Here is a 20,195-nt window from a genome sequence, read left to right on the forward strand (position 1 = left end):
CAAACAAAGATCCGACACTCTTTTCTCATACAAGTTTTACAGGAAAATTATTTTAAAGCCCCTAATTTACTAATATCACTATGCTTTAAAGTTATTTCTTGTCAGAAAGACATACTAATCTTGAAACAGAAAGTAGAATTTTAAATTAGATACATGTAGCTCAGTTTGAAGACTTCTTAAATAATCATCATTCCCACTGCCTGCCTTCCTTCCTTCCTTCCTTCCTTCCTTCCTTCCTTCCTTCCTTCCTTCCTTCCTTCCTTCCTTCCTTCCCTCTTTCCTTCTTCCTTCCTTTCTCTCCCCTCCCCCTTTCTTTCTTTCTTTCTTTGCCCTCTGCCTCTCTTTAGCTGAACAGCACGTTTTCCCATCAGGCACTGAGAGAAAAAATAAGCTCGTGACAGCTATTTGCATAACACCTGTATTTCCTAAGATACACTGGGTACCATCATAATGGTTGGGTTGTAACAGTAACAGTCCTGCCTAGTCAAATCTCCATTTTCAGTGCACGGGTTTGGGTTTATGGCGGGACCACCCCCTGAGTCTCTCCTAGCGCCCCATGCCCTAACAAACTGTGGCCTGAACCACTGCCAAGCTTCTGCCCGTAGGCTGCAGGCAAAAAGTGGGTTAGACAGTGGAGAAAAATCTTTATTTTCACTTAGTCATGGCAGTGGTTACTAAAAGAGAATCCAGGTCTGTTCTACCCTGCATAATTTAAACCCACAATCCCAACAGAGTCTCAACAGCAGAATGTAGTATTTTGATTGATTAATGAACAGACTGTCATAGAACTTGCACATACGCCCCAGACTCCTAAGCCTTGAACTGCCTTCTGATGAAACCTCCCTCCAACTGTTACCACGCAGTCAATACTTCATATAAAGGAGGCCCACTGTGGTGTAAGGCAGTGGTGCATGTGCCTTGTTGGAATGCATCAATGGCATCAAAAATAGGTGGTTAGTCTTAGAGTACCATTGATAATCACCTATGTAAAAGCTCACTCCTAAAGAGATTTCTCTTCCCCTTATTGTATGAATAAACAGTAAGTAGGAAAGTAAAACATCAGCAAGAAGAATCTAAACTCTATAAATTATGAGCATCATAACTGTGGGGACACAACAGGGAAAAAGTATAGAGGATGAAGTACATCAGTCAAACAGTGGGTAATCTCCCAATAAATGTTCTATTATGGAGGAAAATAGCAGTACCATCATTAATTATAAAAAATATAGAGAGGATGATACACTTGCCACAACTGCAAAGATAAAATGAAGTTACATCAACATGTATCAGCCTTTTTATGACAGAACTAATAGTTCCATCAAACATTACTTACAAGTTTATGCAGACTGAGTAAGTTAATGTGCCATTCTTCACTTATAATTGTTCTACATTTCTCCTCTTTTTGATTGGCCCTATTAGATATCACAAGTAGCTTTATCACAGATTGTGTAATTTAGAGATAGGACTGAAGAATGGAAGATTTTTCTGAAAAAATTCAGTGAGTATCCAGGGAGTGGTAACTTAGAGAAGCAGCTACAGTTTTTTCTAGCAATGCTCTCTAACAGGGTGTGTGCATCCACTGTGAAATTACTGGTGGGGGGTGCAGGGTTGGAGGAAAGGCAGAACAAATATTTGTTAAAACACATTATGTGCTGGGGATTTACAATATTCACAATTCATATATTATCTCATTGACTTTGCACAAAACCCAGGGAGGTAAATATTACTGTCTCATTTTTCAGATTAAGAACCAAAGAGGCAGTATGGCTACGTGATTCTGCTGAAGTCTGAGAAGTGGTAGGTGGTAAAACAGAAATGTAGGTCTCTGTGCATGGCCCCTGTGCTCTGTCCTTACTTTCTGGACTCCATCTCCAAAAAAAAAAACAAACAATAAAAAACAACAACAAAACAAAACAAAAAGAAAAAAATGCTTTCACAGTTTATGTTGCAGCCCTCTGCTCGTTAGAGGGTATATGCTACATTCTTGCCTCATGTTTTCAGTGTAGGAAAACATGTTTTTGCCTCTTTCAACCCATGTTCTTACTCTCACTGAAATATATTGTAATATTACTTTCTGTAATATATGGACTTTATGTCCTTTCAATCACCTGACTTACAAATATATGTACATGGCCTTGAAAAACATTACACTGCTGTTGAGTGTGTGTCATTTTATATAAAATATCTTATGGAATAAGTCTCTTTCATGCTTGTCTATTTTTTTCTATATAAATTTGTTTGTATGTGTGTGTGGTTGACTTCTGCACATTAGCCTATTATAAACTCGTAACTTGTTGCTTTCCACAAAGAATTCTGTTCCCTTCCATTATTACCACTTACGAAGTGTTTACTTTTTAAAATAAAAATAGAGGCTAATCTTTAACAATTATTATTCATGCATGTACTAACATAATTAATCCATTCTCTTTTGTTAGGTCATTAATGTAATTGATTGCATTTTTAGTTTTTGTCATGTTCAACTCTGACCTCGCTGAGAAAAATCTCTACTTGAAATATTTTCATTACAGTTTCGGTTTGGGTTAAAAATAAAATTTCATTTGGCAGCTTTGTATCAATAAACTAACCTATAATTCAATTTTCTGTATCTCTCTTTCTCTGGCGCTGTTATAAACATTGCTCCAGCCCTAAAACATAAATAAGACACAACATTTATTTAAATGCTTAAACTTGAGATAACCCATCCAGTCTTAGCAACCTTTCTCAGTTTGAGGAAGCACACTTCAGTGCAGAGCTTTTCAAAAAATACTGTGAGGAATACCAGCACATAGACAGATGCACAGGGTGGGGCAAAAGTAGGTGTGAAGGGGCTCACATAAAAAATAACACAATAATTAATAAATAGCAGTGCAAGAATCAACTCTGTGTTTTGTGTACTCACAACTGTAAACCTACTTTTGCCACATCCCAATGTGTATATAAATTATTTTCACATCATTTTATTTACAGAAACAGGACTATATGCAGATATGGCTTTCCATCTTGCACTTTTCACTAAGCGATGTGTAATGGAGGTTTCCCTACATTAGCACATCCCTCACTTATACAGCTCTATCTCATAATGCCCTGAAACAGTCCATTTTATCATATATTGAATTTCCCCCCAATTTTTGGCTATAACACACACGAGTGCATTAAACAGCCTTATACATGGATGTTGATATAACCACAGGCTAAATCCCACAAAACAGAAATACTGGGTCAAACTATGATTGTAAACATTAAATATTATAATAAATATTATTAATTCTTCTTTGATATACATGCATGTACTGGTAAAACAGAAAATTAACTTTTTTATATCATAGTAAATGTGAGTTGTAATTCACTTTTACATTATAGTGAATGTGAATTTTAATAGTTATTTTTCACCTAGCAGAATAGGCTTAAACTAAAAAAGTTTTCAAAAATCTATTAAGTGCCATTACACAGAGTTTATCTTACCATAAATGACAACAAAATTCACAATAAGTTTCTGCAAATTATCAAGATAAAATAAATGTATTGACTTTTCAAACTGGAAGAGACTCCATAGTCCTCAATTTATATCTGAGAAAACTGGGACGAATAAAATAACCCTTTCTAAAATACTTTTAAGATCTTATTTACTCATTTTTAGAGAGGGGGGAAAGGAGGGAAAAAGAGAGGGAGAGAAACAGTGATATGTAAGAGAAACATAGATTGGTTGCTTCTTGCGTACGGGCCCCCAGCCCAGGCATGTGCCCTAACTAGGAATCAAACCGGCAACCTTTTGGTTCACAGACTGGTGCTCAATCCACTGAGCCACACTGGTCAGTGCAAAAATAATAATTTTTTTCAATATTTTATTTATTTATCTTTAAAGGGGAAGGGGAGGAGAGAGGGAGGGAAATATCAATGTATGGTTGCCTATCGTGTGTCCCCTGCTGGGAACTGGCCTGAAACTCAGGCATATGCCCTGACTGGGAACCAAACTGCGATCCTTTGGTTTGCAGGCCCGTGCTCAATCCAATGAACTACATCAGCCAGGGTTGAAGAAAATAATAATATTTTAAAGCAAGTTTGACATAATAGAAGAGAATTCAGTTGCCAACAAGTTTGCTTCAAATGTTTGCAATGCAATGGAAACTTTAGTATTCCTAGTTAGCTGTTGCCATTTAACTTTATTAACAAAAAAATCACATGTACGTGTACACATTAAAAATTTTAAAGCCAAAATGGTGTATTTATAGCTGGTTGTTTTTGACTGGTAGGAAAAAAAAAGGTTTTCTTGAGACACTGCATTTTGCTCAGAATAACTAAGATTTATTAATAACTTTCCTCCTAGCATTAGTATAATTTTCTGAAATCTTTAAAGTTTAATTTGTGACTTGTTATACAAATAATGCAAAATAAATCTTATATGTGGCCTTTGAGAGAAAAAATTCTTTTAATTCTATCATAGTAGAACATGAACTTCTTGATTTTAAAAACATGAGAGTGTTATTAAAGTCTAGAAAATAAATTAAATTTTAGTGCTAAATTATAAAATGAAATTATCTATGGGCCCCCCTTGTTATCATCCTATACTCTTCTCTTTTCAGTATCTTCACCCTCCTTCAGGAACCTGAGCTTCTACCTTGTCTTAATACTCAAGTCTCTGAGGACTCAAGGTCAGGTGCCATTCGAGCCAAGTGCGCCCACCAAATTTCATTTTCATCATCCAAGTGCACTGCAGGGAAATGACAAAGCTTGTCCAAAGTTAATAAAATATATATTGTGGGATTTGAGGAATTCATAAAGAAATGGTTTGCATTTTAGTTGTTTGCAGAAGATTACTTACCTAACAAGTAACCTTAGCCCTGTTACAGTGGAAAAGTAGAAAATACTACTTTTCCTACTTGAGAGAATGTCAAGATGAAAATTGGAAAGGGCAAAAGAGTCCCCAAAATGGCCTGGAATTTTCATTTCTCTCACTGGGCCCATGGAAGTTGAGACAGACTTGCACGCACACCCACAGGACGGCCGTCTGTCTGTCAGAATGTAGTCAGTAGAAATGGCTGCCGACCCTTGCTTCTACATTCCAGTCAGGTGTGCACAGTTTATCACTCCCAGTGGAGCAGATAAGAAATTAGTTCTAGCCCTGTATCTTTGATCCATCCGTGACTCTGCTCCTTCAGTGAGACCTTCCAGCCAGCGATCTTGCCTCGACTTTAGTTTCTCCTGTACTTGACTCACTGGTGCAGCATTTTCTGTTTCTTTGCTGTCTACTCACCTTGGTAAAGCCCATACATTTTAATTCTGAACATATTCTGAACCTGTCTGACTCCAGATTCAAAAAGGATGCTCCATGTTGGTTTCTGTTATTTTTAAACCAGTCTCTTGAAAAGCTGTAAAAACTTTAGAAGTACTTTGGGTCTTTACAATATTGCTGAGCTGCTGAGGTCTTTAATGTTCCCCCACCTTAAGATTCTTTGTGTTGTTCATAGTGGACAACATGAGTGGGAACATGCATTCCAGCTTTAAAAATCTGACATGCATGTGATATACTGGAGACAATTCGCTATCATCTTACCAAGAGGCCTGATTCATATATGAAATGAAGATAATAAACTTGAAGAAGGGTCTGCAATGATCATATACGTAAGGCAGCACAAAGATAAACACATGCTTTACCTAAAAAGTTTTGGTTTCTTTTGAGTAACTGGAGTCATTCAAGTATGTGTATATGTGTGTGTGTGTGTGTGTGTGTGTGTGTGTGTGTGGTTCACTAAAGGGAATAAAATAAAATTGTAAGATTTTTTGTAAAGATGGGCCACAAATAACAGTTAATCTTTATTCGATTGAACTAAGGATTTTCTGTCTTTGTTTTCTCATAATTGCTTTTTTTTTAAACCAAAACAAACCAAAAAAGGAAACTACCACAACAAACAACAAAAACACCACCAAAAAGTCATCTGGCCCTAATGACTCTGACTATAATAGAAATCAACATGTCATAGTGGTTCAGAACCCAAGTTTCAGAAATTGAAAATCATGTTGGAATTGTAACTCACTATGTGACCACAGGAGGTTACCTAATCTCTCTAAGCCTCAGTTTCTTCATCTATATAATGGGGAAATTGTAGCACATAACTCCTATGATTTTTGTAAGATTAAAGTAATAATGTATGTAGAGTACTCATTTAAATGCCTAGGTTGTATCTTAACATGACTGCTATTGATTTATATTTCAACAACATATAATAAGTTTGGGTACTGGCATTTTAGCACAAATAGCATTCCAGATTGATATTTGTGCCAGGATATTTCAGTTAGAGAGAGTCCAATGTTTCTTATTCGATTGGTCGGCAATGTAAATAACATGGCAGACATGTGTAACTTGTTTACTGAAAAGGGGATTTTTCTTAATGAATATTTTCTTTCCTGATTCAACACCCCCTATATCTAGTCTACTGCGATACTACAGTAAAAAAAAAAAACAAAAAAAAACCAGATTTAAAACATCATTATTTTTTGTGTAATCTTCCTTTACTTTCCTCACCTTTCAAATGTGATGAATAACAACATTTACTTAAAAAACTTTTTGTCCATCTAGGTAAGCATAGTAAAGATTTTCAAGAAAATATTGGGGAAAGTTTGGCATAAGCTCAGAGGAACTAAATAAAACTAAGTGCTTATATTTCTTACATTGTATTGTAAGCTGCATTACTGATACACAGTGTGTGGCATTTCTTAACAGACCTTTATGAAAATTCAAAATCAATCACATATTTCTGAGGTTGAATGAATAGGGTTATTTAATTGTCCCACATATGAGTCAAATAGTGTATTTTAGAAATTTTCCTACTATTTCATCTACTAATGCCAATTTTATAAAATTCTAAATATGCCAGCTAATATTCTAGTTGTTGTGATATCAGAATCATTTATTATTTCTCACAGCTGTTGATTCTGTATAGCAATTTATAATCATTTCATAGCTAACACTCAAACTCTCAAAAGACAACTTGATGACTAGCATACTATACTAGATTAAAAAAGAAGAAATAGGCTTTTAAAAAGTAGCATGTTAACACTGGAGTACAAATAAAATACTGTTTGGCTTGTGTTGACCTGAAGTAGCAAGTCATATGATTGTTTGATCTGTGTGTTCATATGCCACATTTTGTGTTTCTGTGTGTGTAACGCTAAATATTATTTGGCTTTTGGTAGGAGGGATTTAAATATTTTTAACTTAATACTTCCTTATCATAACACAAATCTCTGCCCTCTGACTGAATAGACAGCAAGTCTAGATTCTGATATAATAATTATTAAATCAACGGAGCATTTACTATATCCCAGGCACTATGTTAAACACTTTAACATGTTAGTTGGATGAGTTCTACAAGGATTATCTACCAGTGCCTTAATTGTAAAGATAAAGAAATTAAGGTAAGATGATGCCCCAATGGAGGTGGTGAGGATAGAGCTGAGATCCAACCCTAGTCATTCCAACTTCAATGTTCATGTTTTTAACTACAAACAATTCACAACTAATTTACTAGTAGGACCTTAAGTGCTTCTTTCAAAAATTTTAAGGGCACCAATTAGGCTTTATTACCAAGCACTTTCCTAATTCAATAAATAAGTAAACAAGAGATCCTATGTCCTCAGTACAAGATAAAAGATAAAAAAGATATAGTAATTAGTGTTTTTATATATAGCTTTATGGTTTTGAAACCTTACAGAATTATTGTGATAACCCCATAAAATAATATTTATTATTACTATAACTCTATTACTATGAACTGTGCAATTTACTCTACAGACAGATTTAGTTAGGACATAACCCTTTTGGAAAAAATAAACTAAAAGTTTGTACTATCAGTGCACTTAATTATTAAGACTAATAATTCCACTAAGTCTGAACAAAATGACATTTTTCAGGAGTTGTGCCATAAATGGTTTTGCACCTTAGAAGCCAAACTCTCCTTTATTAAGTTTTAAGTTTCCCTGTACTTATATGAAATGAGCTAAAAAAAAATCACAGCACTCTTGATAGATGGATCATTGTTGGGAACCACCCTGCCTGGTTTCAGGAGCTGTAACACCCCCATGGCTAAGGCCGAGTGAGTGACCTTCAGACCATAAGCCACGAAGGAGACAAAGCTTATCTCCCTGGCAGGGGCACCACCTCGGCCCCTTTTACTTCATCCATAACTGGCCCCCCCATGCTTGGTTGGTTAGCCAATGACAGGTAAGATTCCCCAAGGGTGGAGCAACCTAAGACAGACATGATCATGTGGAGGCCCCAAGGAAGGACTTGGGGGGCTATGGCAAAAGGAGGTGATGGACCCCCACCCCTCTGCTATGACACAGCCAGAGTCCTCATTCTGTTTCCTAATCTCTTGGCTGCCTTACTTAAGCCTGAAATAATGCTGGTGGTGGGTACCACCCTGTGCTGGAAATGGTGGGTTCTGTGGGACAATCAGGCCTAAGAAAGAATATGTGAAATGCTGTGAAACCTACTTTGTTTAGAATGCTCTCAATTAAATAAGGGTCCAAGCAAGAAGTGACTTTGTTCCTCAAAGTTTTATAGCTCTTTAGCTATCTGACCCTGACTCAGAATAGGTTCTTAGAGTTCTTTGTTATCTATTGTTTGATCCTTATTGTCTGAGAATGATTAATGAGCTTTACCTGTATTCCTGTGCAAAAACGAACCTAATAAAAGCCCACTGAGGAAAAGGCTCTTGGCCCTTCTCCTTTGAGAGACTGGCCACCTTTCCTCCCCAAGCAGATCATGTCTTGGTAGACTTATTCTCATGCATGGCAGCCAGAGGGACCCTGAGGGAAGAGCCCCCCCATGGATCATTACTTTCATTTTTCCACAGATTTTATAATTTTACTCAGTGGAAGTCTAACTTCCCAGAAGAACCAGAACACAGCAAAATGACTGGTGTTTTAGACAGTTTTCAGAGCTCACACCAAGCACACAACAGGCAGGAGTTAGGACGGTTACAATGTCCATTTGACCTTGAATTTCTAGGCTCTCCACAACAAAGTCTTAACTGATCTGAGACCAAGATAACACCCAAATAGGTTAAATATTTATAACACAGGAAGAAATGTCTAATGTTCAGAAGACCGTGACCACAGACTTTTAAACCTTAGATTACATAACCAGTGATGATGTATTGTAAGTATTGAGCAACATAAAGCATATCTGAGACACCAGTGAGTATGTGGGATTGGGAATAGGGGATAAGATGAATCATGCAATATTTGTTATCTGGCAGAGTTAGTTTTATATTATAAGATATGCTAATATCTGAAATGGTTCATAGGAAAGAAACTCTCAAAACTCTCAAGAGGGCCCAGGTGTAGTTATTCAAATGACACCCTCAATATAGATCGATGTAACTGGTTCTCACCTGTTTCCAAATCTCTTTCTATTCACATAGCAAGTACATATAAACAAAAAGATTGTGATGTGGCTAATATTATTGATACACAGAAAAGCAGATGAGGAATGGGTTGGTCTTACTTAATAAAGGACTTCAGGAATTGTGTAGATAAGTTGCTAAGTTCATCATTTGCATCACTTATTTGTTCAGTACTGACTGAGCTCAGTACTGAACTCATCAAGAGCTCAGTGAAAGCTGAATAACAAAAGTAGCTTGCAATGTTCTTATTTTCATGTATCATATGTTATTGCTTTCTCATAGCAAATGACTTTCTCTAGAGATAACTCTATTGCTATTTTTTAACAGCATAATTATATTAAACATATTAAAGTTGCCATCTGGAGAATCTGAAATTTGTCAACTAGGTAAAACTGCAGATGTGTTTTTTTCTGAAAAGCTGATAAAGCATCCAAAAAACATGCCACATATATCATTATCAGAGAAGCAATGTCTAGGTTGCTGTCAGTTTTGGTCTCAATAAATGCTCATGTATCTTCGTATGAATTTTTATTTTGTGGATTCAAAACAAAGTAAAATGCTACTCCCATACTCCTGTCCTGTCCCACTTGAGGCGATGAGTAAATAATATCATTACCACCATCAGTGTTCCCTGTTTAGCAAATGCTGTACATTTAACAGGATTGGAGAGGGAAGCATGCATAGTGCTGAAGGGAACAGAAGTAGCTGACCTGTCATAGTGTCCTGAACCCTGGTATTGTCCCAACTTCTTTCCCTCCCATCTGTTCCTCCCCTGCTTATACAAAGGCCCAGCAGTTTTAGGGCGCTGTTGTCTGTGTCTAAAGCAAGGCAGCCATGTAGAAGATGTCAATCAAACCTCTCAAACTCTAGGTTCTGCTCTTTCATAAAATTCAATTTCATAAGGATGGAAGATGGAATGACAGCCTCACTTACTCTGACTGCTAAAGGCCAATCACGAGTTGAAATGAAAGCCCAAATATTATCAAGATCACCACCATGTACTGGCAGTCCCTATGGCAGTGGGTTATATCAGAAATTGCAACGAGGAATACAGGAAAATGCCATTTTAGATATCTATGGAAATATTTTAGAATTTGTTGTGAGGTGTACTATTTTGGGCATTGTAAATACCATGTCTGCTGTGCCCTTTAAAGTAACCACATTATTCAATTTAACACAGATATGGAGATTCTGTTTTGAAAAGAGGCAGTCATAATACTCGTTTTCCTGTTGACAAAAGGTGTCTGGCTCTCCAGGGGCGAATGTAATAAAAGATGATGTTCTCTATCAGCTTCAGGTGTTCTACCATAGACTCCATTAATGTAGCACAGATAACTGGAACAGGCTCCAAATAATAAATTCTGTCAAGCTATGAAATGTATTTCATACCTTATGCTTGAGAAGTCAAAGCATTACAAGTACTCCCAGATCATACACATGGTTTCTGTCTGTGTGCACACACATCTTATAAACACCATTACTGTCTATAGCACTATTCCAAGCATATTACGGATAGGAGCTTATTCAACGAGATAGGAGATACTATTTCCATTGTAAAAATGAAAAGACCAAGGCAGAGAAGTTAATTGCTCCAGATTATATGGCTCTTAATTGGTAAAGATGATTTACCTCAAGTCCCAGGTTTGAACCACAATCATATCACTTCCCAGGTGATATAGAAAACTTATGTGCATATATAATATATACATATAATAGATACATTCTATATGTATGCATATGTTATATGTATGTTGTTATAGTAAGAGATGTATATACACATATTTTGTTATACTTTGTTTCAAGAATGATTTTTTTTTAGTTCCATGAACTCATCATACCCTTTCTTTTCAGTGGGTCCAATAATAACTTGATGAAACAACACAAAACATCAACTGAAAATATTTTTTAAAGGAACACGGTTTCTACTGTAAATGGCCCTTAGCATGGCACCACATTGCAGCCACATTTTGTCTTGTATCATCTAATAATATGCAGGTAAACTCCACCAGAAATAGGACATTTCTTAGATGATATCTCAGAAGTTATGCTGTCTTATGGGAGAGACTTAGGATGCCAACCATCTGTAAGGGGCTGATTTACTTACGAGGAGTTCAGAGCACTGAACCACTGTGTCCCGCCCCTTCAAATATGAAGTTTATGCAGTGCTTGATGTACACACAAACTCACACCTTGTTATGTCAGCTGAATTCACAGCATGGATCACTACAGGATTTAATTATTACATATACAATTAACTTACAAGTATAGAAGTACAGTTTAAAAATGTAGTTTAACATACTGGAAAGACTACATAAAGACATAAAAATAAGTTTCTAAAGAACAGTTGGAAAATGATGATAAAAATCTCAAAATTATCTTTTTTCCCAAATGATTTTCTAAGTCTGTAAGCTTTATTTCTACTGTAAAATAAATAAATACATAAAAATCTATAGGTAATAAATTATGGATTTTTATGTAAAAATTAAAATGTCAAATTCCAGCCAGTGATCTTCACACAAAGAAGTCTTAAGCACTACATCAGCAGAAGGGTCTTTTATAGTTTGAGTTAAAATAAAATGTTTCAGGTATATATATATGACTTTTATAATGCACTACCTTAAAAAAAGGTTTTGGATTAACTGACCCAATGTCAAAAGAGAGGGTTGTATTGTGTCATTTTCTTGGTCCACAGCATATTGTAATTTTGTGTGCAAAATGCATAACCTATCCACTACACTATGCCACGGTCTAAGACATTCAAATAGTTCCATACATTCTAATTCATGATGTTGTTTTGCAAAGATAAAAATCTCATACTTTGGCGCAAATAGAATCCAGAACAGTGGTAACAACATGATTAACTTCCTTCATGAGAGTGTTTTTAATATTTTGAAAGTTACCAATTATTTTTCTTCAGTCCATAGATAAATATTGAATCAGGACTCTAATTCCATTTGCTCTGTGATTGACAATCTCAGTGGAAATAATTATCAGGTCTAGAGCTATATCGTTCTTCAAAGTCCTGACAATAATTATGACCTTTTCTAAACAGAGCATCAAAACTCATTTGTTGGCAAGGCTTCCTAAAATTTAACATCTTTCACTACAGTTGAGAGTTTCAAATAATGCTGAAAAGTCCATGCTACCTTTAGGTAATTCCTTTACCATTAGGATGAAGTTTCTTAATTCTTCAAAGGCTAACCATAGAAAAGAAAGAAAGGCTTGAGAATAGAGTGACTGAGTTGTCTTTCCCTTGTATCTTAAAGATATAGTTATTAGGACCAAGAATTGTGTCTATGTGTATACATATATGTGTACAACCATATTTACATATATGCACATCCTCTATCAGATTTTATTAGTTGGTATCTCATCTAATAGCCCAAATGTGCAAGGTAGGTATTATAGTCTCCATCTGATGGAAGAGTAACTGGTTAATCTGAGGATTGAATAACTTGCTTAAGGACAGTAAGTAGCACGGGTAGGTTTTGAAGCTACATCTGAAGACTGAAGTCCATCCCCTCTCCCTATGACACATTCCCTCACCATGCTAAACAATGTCTAAGTAACTTGGATCTGTACAAACATCTTCCACACCTGTAAGATGCCATCTGTCTCTGTTTCAAACAAGTTACATGTGCTGGGGAGAGGTTAAAAGAAGTAAAATATCGTTGGCCAAAAATTTAAATGTATTTGTTGTATGCTATAAAGCCTTGGAAAACAGCCAAATGTAACACAGTCTGGAGAATAACAGGGTAAATGAAAGCAAAGCTTGTGTGTGCATATCGTAGAGAGATATGGATACGGATATAGAATCAGACATACGCATCTCGGACACGAATGCAGTGAGAAGCCAGCCGGGTACGTAGTTTTACCTAACAGATCACTCAAAATGTTAGAGAAAATTTATAAGGAATCATTTGCCAATGAAAACCTTTAAACTGTTTTTTTATATAAAGTGGCATTGTCAGTATTGTATTATGGATCACATATTCTACAAAGATATTGCATTAAATTATGCAGAATATATTTTGTTTCACATATGAACAATCAACAAAATACAAATTGCAGTAAAAATGTTGATAAAATCTCAAAATAGTGGTGCTTCCTGCTTTGCCTTTTTAATCTCAGGGTTTGAGGTTGCTGTTGTTTGTTTTTCTCCGTCTCTTTATTTCTCTCTGACTGGCTTTATGTACTTCACTGACAATCACATTTCACATTTCACTTTGAAGGAAACAATGTCAGTCTTAGGCCCCAGTCCCTGGGCTCCTGTTGAGCTCTGCCAAGTCCACCATTAGTCAGGCAGCTCGTCCAGGCTTGACATCACCAAGTACTGCACTCACTCTCCTGCCACTTTCCCATTCCCAGTTGTTCTGAGAGGGCTGGTTGCCTCACTGACCAGGCAAAGTCTAAACCCTTGTATGTAATTATAGTCCTATAAATGCACGGAGAATCAAGCACATCACAGTAGGAATTAGAAGTCAGCCTCGTCAATAAGGCACAATCTACTAATCTACTAGACTCCAAATATATTAAGGGTTGAAATACTGTTTTATTACCAATTTAAATAGCTGGCACACAAAACTCCAAACATTATTTACATTAAATATTGACCAACACTATAGAAGATATACATTCTTTAAAGGTTTTATTTATTTATCTTTAGAGGGGAAGGGAAGGAGAGAGAGAGAAAAATATCAATGTATGGTTGCCTCTCATGCGTCCCCTGCTGGGAACTGGCCTGCAACCCAGGCATGTACCTTCACTGGGAATTGAACCACGGTTGTTTGGTTCACAGGCCTGCACTTAATCCACTGAGCTACACCAGCCAGGTGAGGATATACGTTTTAAATATCAACTGAAAACTGAACACTATATTTGATGCTGAATCTATAAGAATTTACTAAATGTTAACTATGTGAGACAATGGATATGCTAATTAGCTTGACACTGGTAAACATTGCACAGGGCATACTTGTATAAAATATCACATTGTTCACTTTAAAGATATACATATCTTTCAATCATATCTCAATATATCTAGAATAAAATTGAAAATAAAAAGAATGTGCCAATACTCAATAGGTTCAAAAATAAGTCATTTCAACTGACCATTGACATTTGTTCTTACTGGAGGTTCAGTCTTATTCTAAAGTTACTGAGTTATGTTAGTCTTTACATTTCACAGTCATGGAGAGCAGAATCAATAAAATAGAATTAGTCTGGTCAAGACTGGTTAAGTATAAAGTCTGTTCAAAAAGTATCCAACTATGTAATATGAAAAATAGAGCTATTTACTGAATAAGATACAAATACAAGAAACATTGTGCATAGGACAATGACAACTCAGTCCCCTTCAGACTAAGCATCTTGGGACCTCACACAGTTCTCCCAATTGCCATCAGCTGTCCCATTTATATTTCCAGAATTTCATTGACAGTCTGAAATCTCTTCCCCTTCAAGGGAGATTTCAGTTTTGGTAAAAGCCAGAAGTTGCAAGGCACAAAATGTGGGCTGTAGTATGGGACTGAGACACCTGGGTGAGTTGATGTTTCATCAGAAAACCTGCTGGAGATGTGCATGCGTGGGCACATTGTCATGATGAAGCTGCCAATCACTAGTTGCCCATAGTTGGGGCTTTCTGAATCATCAGAATAGTTTCTGTGGAGGAATGCTCAAGCTTAATAGCAAAATCTGGAGCAAATCTGTTGCTCTATTTGCTCAGTCATTTTGAATGTGATGGCCGCACAGTACACATGTTCACTCAACAGCAACTACTGCCCCTGCTGGCTAGCACAGTGAAGTCGTCATTGTTCACACATACACATTCCAGTCCATTCTGCTTGGCTACCTGGTTACATAGATGTCATGAAAATCATCCTTGTTATATTAGCAATGGCTGGTCTTTTTCTGGACAGACCTCATATATAAAACAAAATGAGTCACCAATATCAACCAAGATGGCTGCCAGTTAGCTGAGACACTTTGGTTGAAGAAGGATACAACCTAATTCACTCTAGACACATCTGGCAAAAAGACACACCTAACATATCTGCACACGTGACCAGAACAGCCATGTCTGCAGAGTGGGACTGCCCATTGATAGGCTCCTGGAGAAATTCCCCACTTTCCATCAGGGGTGCCAAGCCACTTATCAAGAGACCCAGAAGGGTGAATTATACCACTTTCAAGGTATAAGTGAGGCAGGCTCCAGACCACTGATGAGAGAGCTGAGCTCTACACACCAGTGTGCTTGTCCATGCCACACTGATCTCCCTTGGCATCAGCAGCTGGAGGCTCTGCCATAGTGGACTAAGGACTTTGTCTACCCTGCTGCCCAGTTGATTCTGGAAATCCTTCCTTGGACTGACAGAATCCCTGATGACACCCTTGCCTACCGTGCAGTGTCCCAGACCTGCAGACTGAGTCTCTAGGACTGGGTTCATTATTCCCCATTGATTGCTGTGTGTGTTATATTTCTCTTAGATTGTTAGAGTATGAGTAGGATATTAATTTGTGTTAAGGTTCTACTTTGAGTGAACCCACATTCAATAAAAGCTGAGTGAATAGCATAATTACCTTATGTGACTCTTGTCTATTCCTTGGTACTGGGTAGCTCAGTAGGCAGCTAGCCCAGCAGTTGTCCTGCTGACTTACAGGAAATTCTCTATCATGAACATATGCTTGCGACAAGTGTAATTGAGATTTAGTGACCAAGATGGTGTTATATCTATTTTATAGAGCAATTTCATCAGGAGTAACTGGTTGGTTGGAGTAACTAATTATAATTTTTTTCTATATTAGACTTAATTAGAATAGTAACTTATGATTGCCTTTGCAAATCAAACTAAAATTTGGAACCGTGTAAGAAAAAGTTAATAATCTCTAATCAATATTAAAAGTTTGATGTTTATTTTCCCACCATGCTTACTGTTCTACACACTGGCAGGTAATGTTTCAGAGCCCTTATGGTTTAAGAGATCTTCCAGATTGGACATTGGCTGAGGCTAGTCTGGGTGATATAGAAGGGGTTGCTGAGATGAAGGGTCTGCATACTAGAAGCTATGAAATTTATGATATGAAAGAAGAGTTTCAACAAGTTGCTATTAAATAAAATTTGAATGTGCATTTTTTAATATAATTCTCCAGTTTTGAATAGCTTCTCGGTCTGCTTCCCCTGCTATAAACATAAATTGATATTCAGAAAATTAATAGAAATTTTTACTCTGTGAAAATGTTCTGCCTTGAACCCATATGAGCTGAGAAAATGCAATGTATTGAACTCAGAACTTCAAAGGCTAGGAGAAATGTTAAGAAGTAGTTAGGTCCTACCCATAGGGTGATGTATTTCCTTCACCCTCTACAAGGAAGACAGATTTTTACCAGCTCCTTTTTAACATTCCTGAAAAATGCATCTAATAGTTGCTTCAGATTTGCCATTTCTCTTTGCACGCACATTGGAAATGATAAACCTCACCCAGCATGAACCACTTGGTAAAGCATAGATGCTTCTTCAAATTGAACTTGTTATCAGCCACGTGATTTTGTGCACCTCTGAGAAGCAGGACAAAGAGCTGCATGTCTGAAAGAACCATGGGACACATACAACATTTGTTAAGTTGGCAGATGGTGTTGTCACCTGTTCTTACAAACAGATGAAAAAACAAACAGGCATTGCAGGATAGATGATATAATTTATAAACCAGTTGTAACGTTGACCTTATCTGTGCTGTTAGTTTGACAGAAGGCTAGGAATTAACTACGTGATGAATTTTATTTTCTTCCTGACACGAAACACAACTGTGTGAAATATATAAACATGACCGTGTTGTGAAACCAAGAGTCCACAGAATGCCTCTTCAGTTGACAGGTGAAATATAAGTATGGGGTCAGGCAGATGAGGGTTGCCACTGTAGAGCAAGGCCAGTGGAAAATGCTATTATTTATAGCCTCTACTTTTCAGCTTTATAGTGCCAAATGTCATATTCTGGATATGCCATTTGGTTGCTTTGGTTCCTTCCCAATCTGAATTCACAAGAAAACCAAAGTATATGGGAGCTTCATAATTAAATGATCTTAGTAAGTCTAGCAAGTTCAAAATCCATTAACACATAGTAAGCTCTTATTCTACCCATTGTCTCATGATCAGTTGTATGTATATTATATAGGCAAATATATGAAATGCAGTGATTAATCATCATAGTTATTTAAAGCTTAGAAGCCTTTGTATTCATATCTGTAAAATGGCTATAAATATTTCATCTCCCTCATAGTTTTTATGCTGCTTGAATGAAATATTAAGGATAAGCACTTATTACATGATTACTATGTATCATGAATTTTACATGTATTGCTTAATTTAGTACCTATAACACCCCTATATGTAGGTTTCATTGTTATGTCCATTTTACAGATGAGGAGACGGAGGCACTGAGTACTTAATTAAGCTAGATCAGACCATGGAGACCAAATGGCAAACACGGTCAGTCTGGGTTGAGAGTCCACATTTCCAACTGAAACACTGCACAGTGTGATATCCCACCAGAGTTTGTTATCAACTGAACTGGTCTCTCAGTCTTTGGTCTTTTCCTTTTCTAATACATCCTTCATATGCTACCAAAATTACCTTTTAAAAATATAATCCTATCCCATTATTTCTTTATAACTTTCAGTGCATTTTCACTGAATGCATACATTCAAATTCATTCTCATATCTGAAAATACCCTCATTACACTCACCCCATAAGTTCTCAAAGAAGCCTAAACTTGACCTTAAAATCGGCAGCATACTTTCTCTCACGCTTCCATACCTTTCTATACCCAGTGCACACTTCCTGGAATGAGCTTCCTACTCTTTACCAGACAAACAACATTCACTTTTCAAGATCCCTATCAAACTTCTCTCATGAATCCTGTGAGTTTCCAGAGTAAGTGCAGCAGCCTCCTCTGGGCTGCCTACCTCTCATATTAACTTGTGACAGTCACAACCGATCCTGTCCCAGTTATGAGTCATCAGGTCTCTCCCTCACTAGACTGGGAGCTCCTCCAGAGAGAATGGAGTTTGATGTAGCCTTGGGTGATAAGTGCCTGATATATGGTAAATATTTGGCCCTTGAAAGCATTTATTCAATGTCTACTTGGTTTTCATGTGAAAATAATCTAAGTACCATATCAGCAGCAAGTTCAGCAGTTTAATTCAACAAACATTTATGGAACAATGACATCTGTAAGGCACTATTGTGGGTATACATAGGTGTCAACCACACATGGCCTTGTCCTCAAAGAGACAGCAGAGTGGAACCAGCATATTCCCAGTTAATTTGGACACATTCCACTAATACAATTATGCATGCTGTATTCTGTGAGCACAGAGGAGAGACAATTAGCCCCGCCTGAGGAGAGAAGGAAAGACAGTGGGTATTAAGGCTGTATCCCCCAGAATTGACATCTAAACCTCCATTCCTAATAAAATAGAATGCTTTCCATTCGGCAGCTGCATCCACCCACATCTTGATAACTGTGACAGTCAGCTAGGTTGTTACTTAGATAGTTCCATTACGATTGGAGGAATGCAAAGAGGCAAAGCAGTTTAACTAGTCCTGCTGAAGTATTCATCAAAATGGAAAATGGCTGCTTGTTTGTGAATCTAGTGATTTGGCAAACTCATCAATTAATGCTGTCAACATGCTTAGTTTCTCCCATAACAAAAGGAGATGGAGAGGGACAAAGTGAGGGAGGGAGGCGGAGAAAGAAACAGAAAAGAAGAAAGAAAAAAGAGAGATAAACAAAGGAAGACCCTATTGGGCCACAGATTGACTTGATTATTTCTTATACCTGGTACATTTATAGATGACATTTTTGTCTGGAAAGTTTTTGGCAGAGACCTGAACAACCACAGCACTGCAGCCAATCCTTTATATTTTACTTCTCTGTCAACGTTTTAAAGGTCTGCATGTTTACAGGTTCTATAGTGGCTTCCGAAACATGAATTTCTTGAAAGTAGTTCTTCCTGGTTCCCCAGGGTACTGCTCTCAGTACCCAGAGCTGTGTCTTACACATATTGCCCTCAGCACAATTACTGAGTATTGAGTGGAAATAATTACAAATGCAAAAGTTAGGATTTCACTTTGCAATTCTCAGATTGTATTAAATAAAAGGAGAATTTATAGAATTAGAATTCAATGGGTCTTGACTACATTGAAATGTTCTCTGTAATAGCTCATAAATTAGAGAACTTCTACATATCCTTGTTCCCTTGCAGTCTATTTTCAAGACAAAAGCCAGTGTGATCTTTTCAAAATACCCTCAGATCTTGTCACTCCTCTGCTCAAAATCATCCGATGGCTTTGCATCTCAGAATAAATGTAATGGCCTGAATCCTTCCATTATCTGTCTCACCACCTGCTTCTCACCTCTCTGACTTGGTCTTCTCTGACTCTCCGTGAACTCACTCCCCTACAGGCACTCTGGGCTCCTTGCTGGTTTTTTAACACAGCCGGCCTTTCCTGCCTTAATTACTGCTTTTTACAGGTTCTGTCTTGTCTGACTGAAAAACTCTTTCTCAGATGCCTGTGTTGCTCATTCCTTATTTTCTTTAGTTATTTACTCAAAATCCATCATTCCTTTGAGACCTTTCTAGCCACCTTATTTAAATTTACTATTCCACCATCATCACAATTTCCACTCCCCGTGATGGCTTTATAATTTCTTCTTAGCACTTACCACTCTCTAACATATTATGTATGTTAGCTTCTTATCTTACTTATTTCCTGTCTTCTCCACTGGAATGTG

At 36.9% G+C, this 20,195-nt stretch overlaps 1 protein-coding gene and 1 non-coding gene across 2 annotated transcripts in view; one reads left to right on the forward strand and one right to left on the reverse strand.

Moving 5' to 3' along the window:
- The window catches only part of NKAIN2 (sodium/potassium transporting ATPase interacting 2), an 887,037-nt gene that overhangs the window by 456,672 nt on the left and 410,170 nt on the right, over nucleotides 1–20,195 (reverse strand). The window lies entirely within an intron of this gene.
- LOC119045023 (small nucleolar RNA SNORA42/SNORA80 family) lies at nucleotides 504–634 on the forward strand. Its single transcript, XR_005081723.2, has one exon. It is a non-coding gene; the product is annotated as a small nucleolar RNA SNORA42/SNORA80 family (small nucleolar RNA).

The sequence above is a fragment of the Artibeus jamaicensis genome, unplaced genomic scaffold (assembly GCF_021234435.1).
Source record: "Artibeus jamaicensis isolate MK-2021 breed Jamaican fruit bat unplaced genomic scaffold, CSHL_Jam_final contig_387, whole genome shotgun sequence".
NCBI classification, from domain to species: domain Eukaryota; kingdom Metazoa; phylum Chordata; class Mammalia; order Chiroptera; family Phyllostomidae; genus Artibeus; species Artibeus jamaicensis.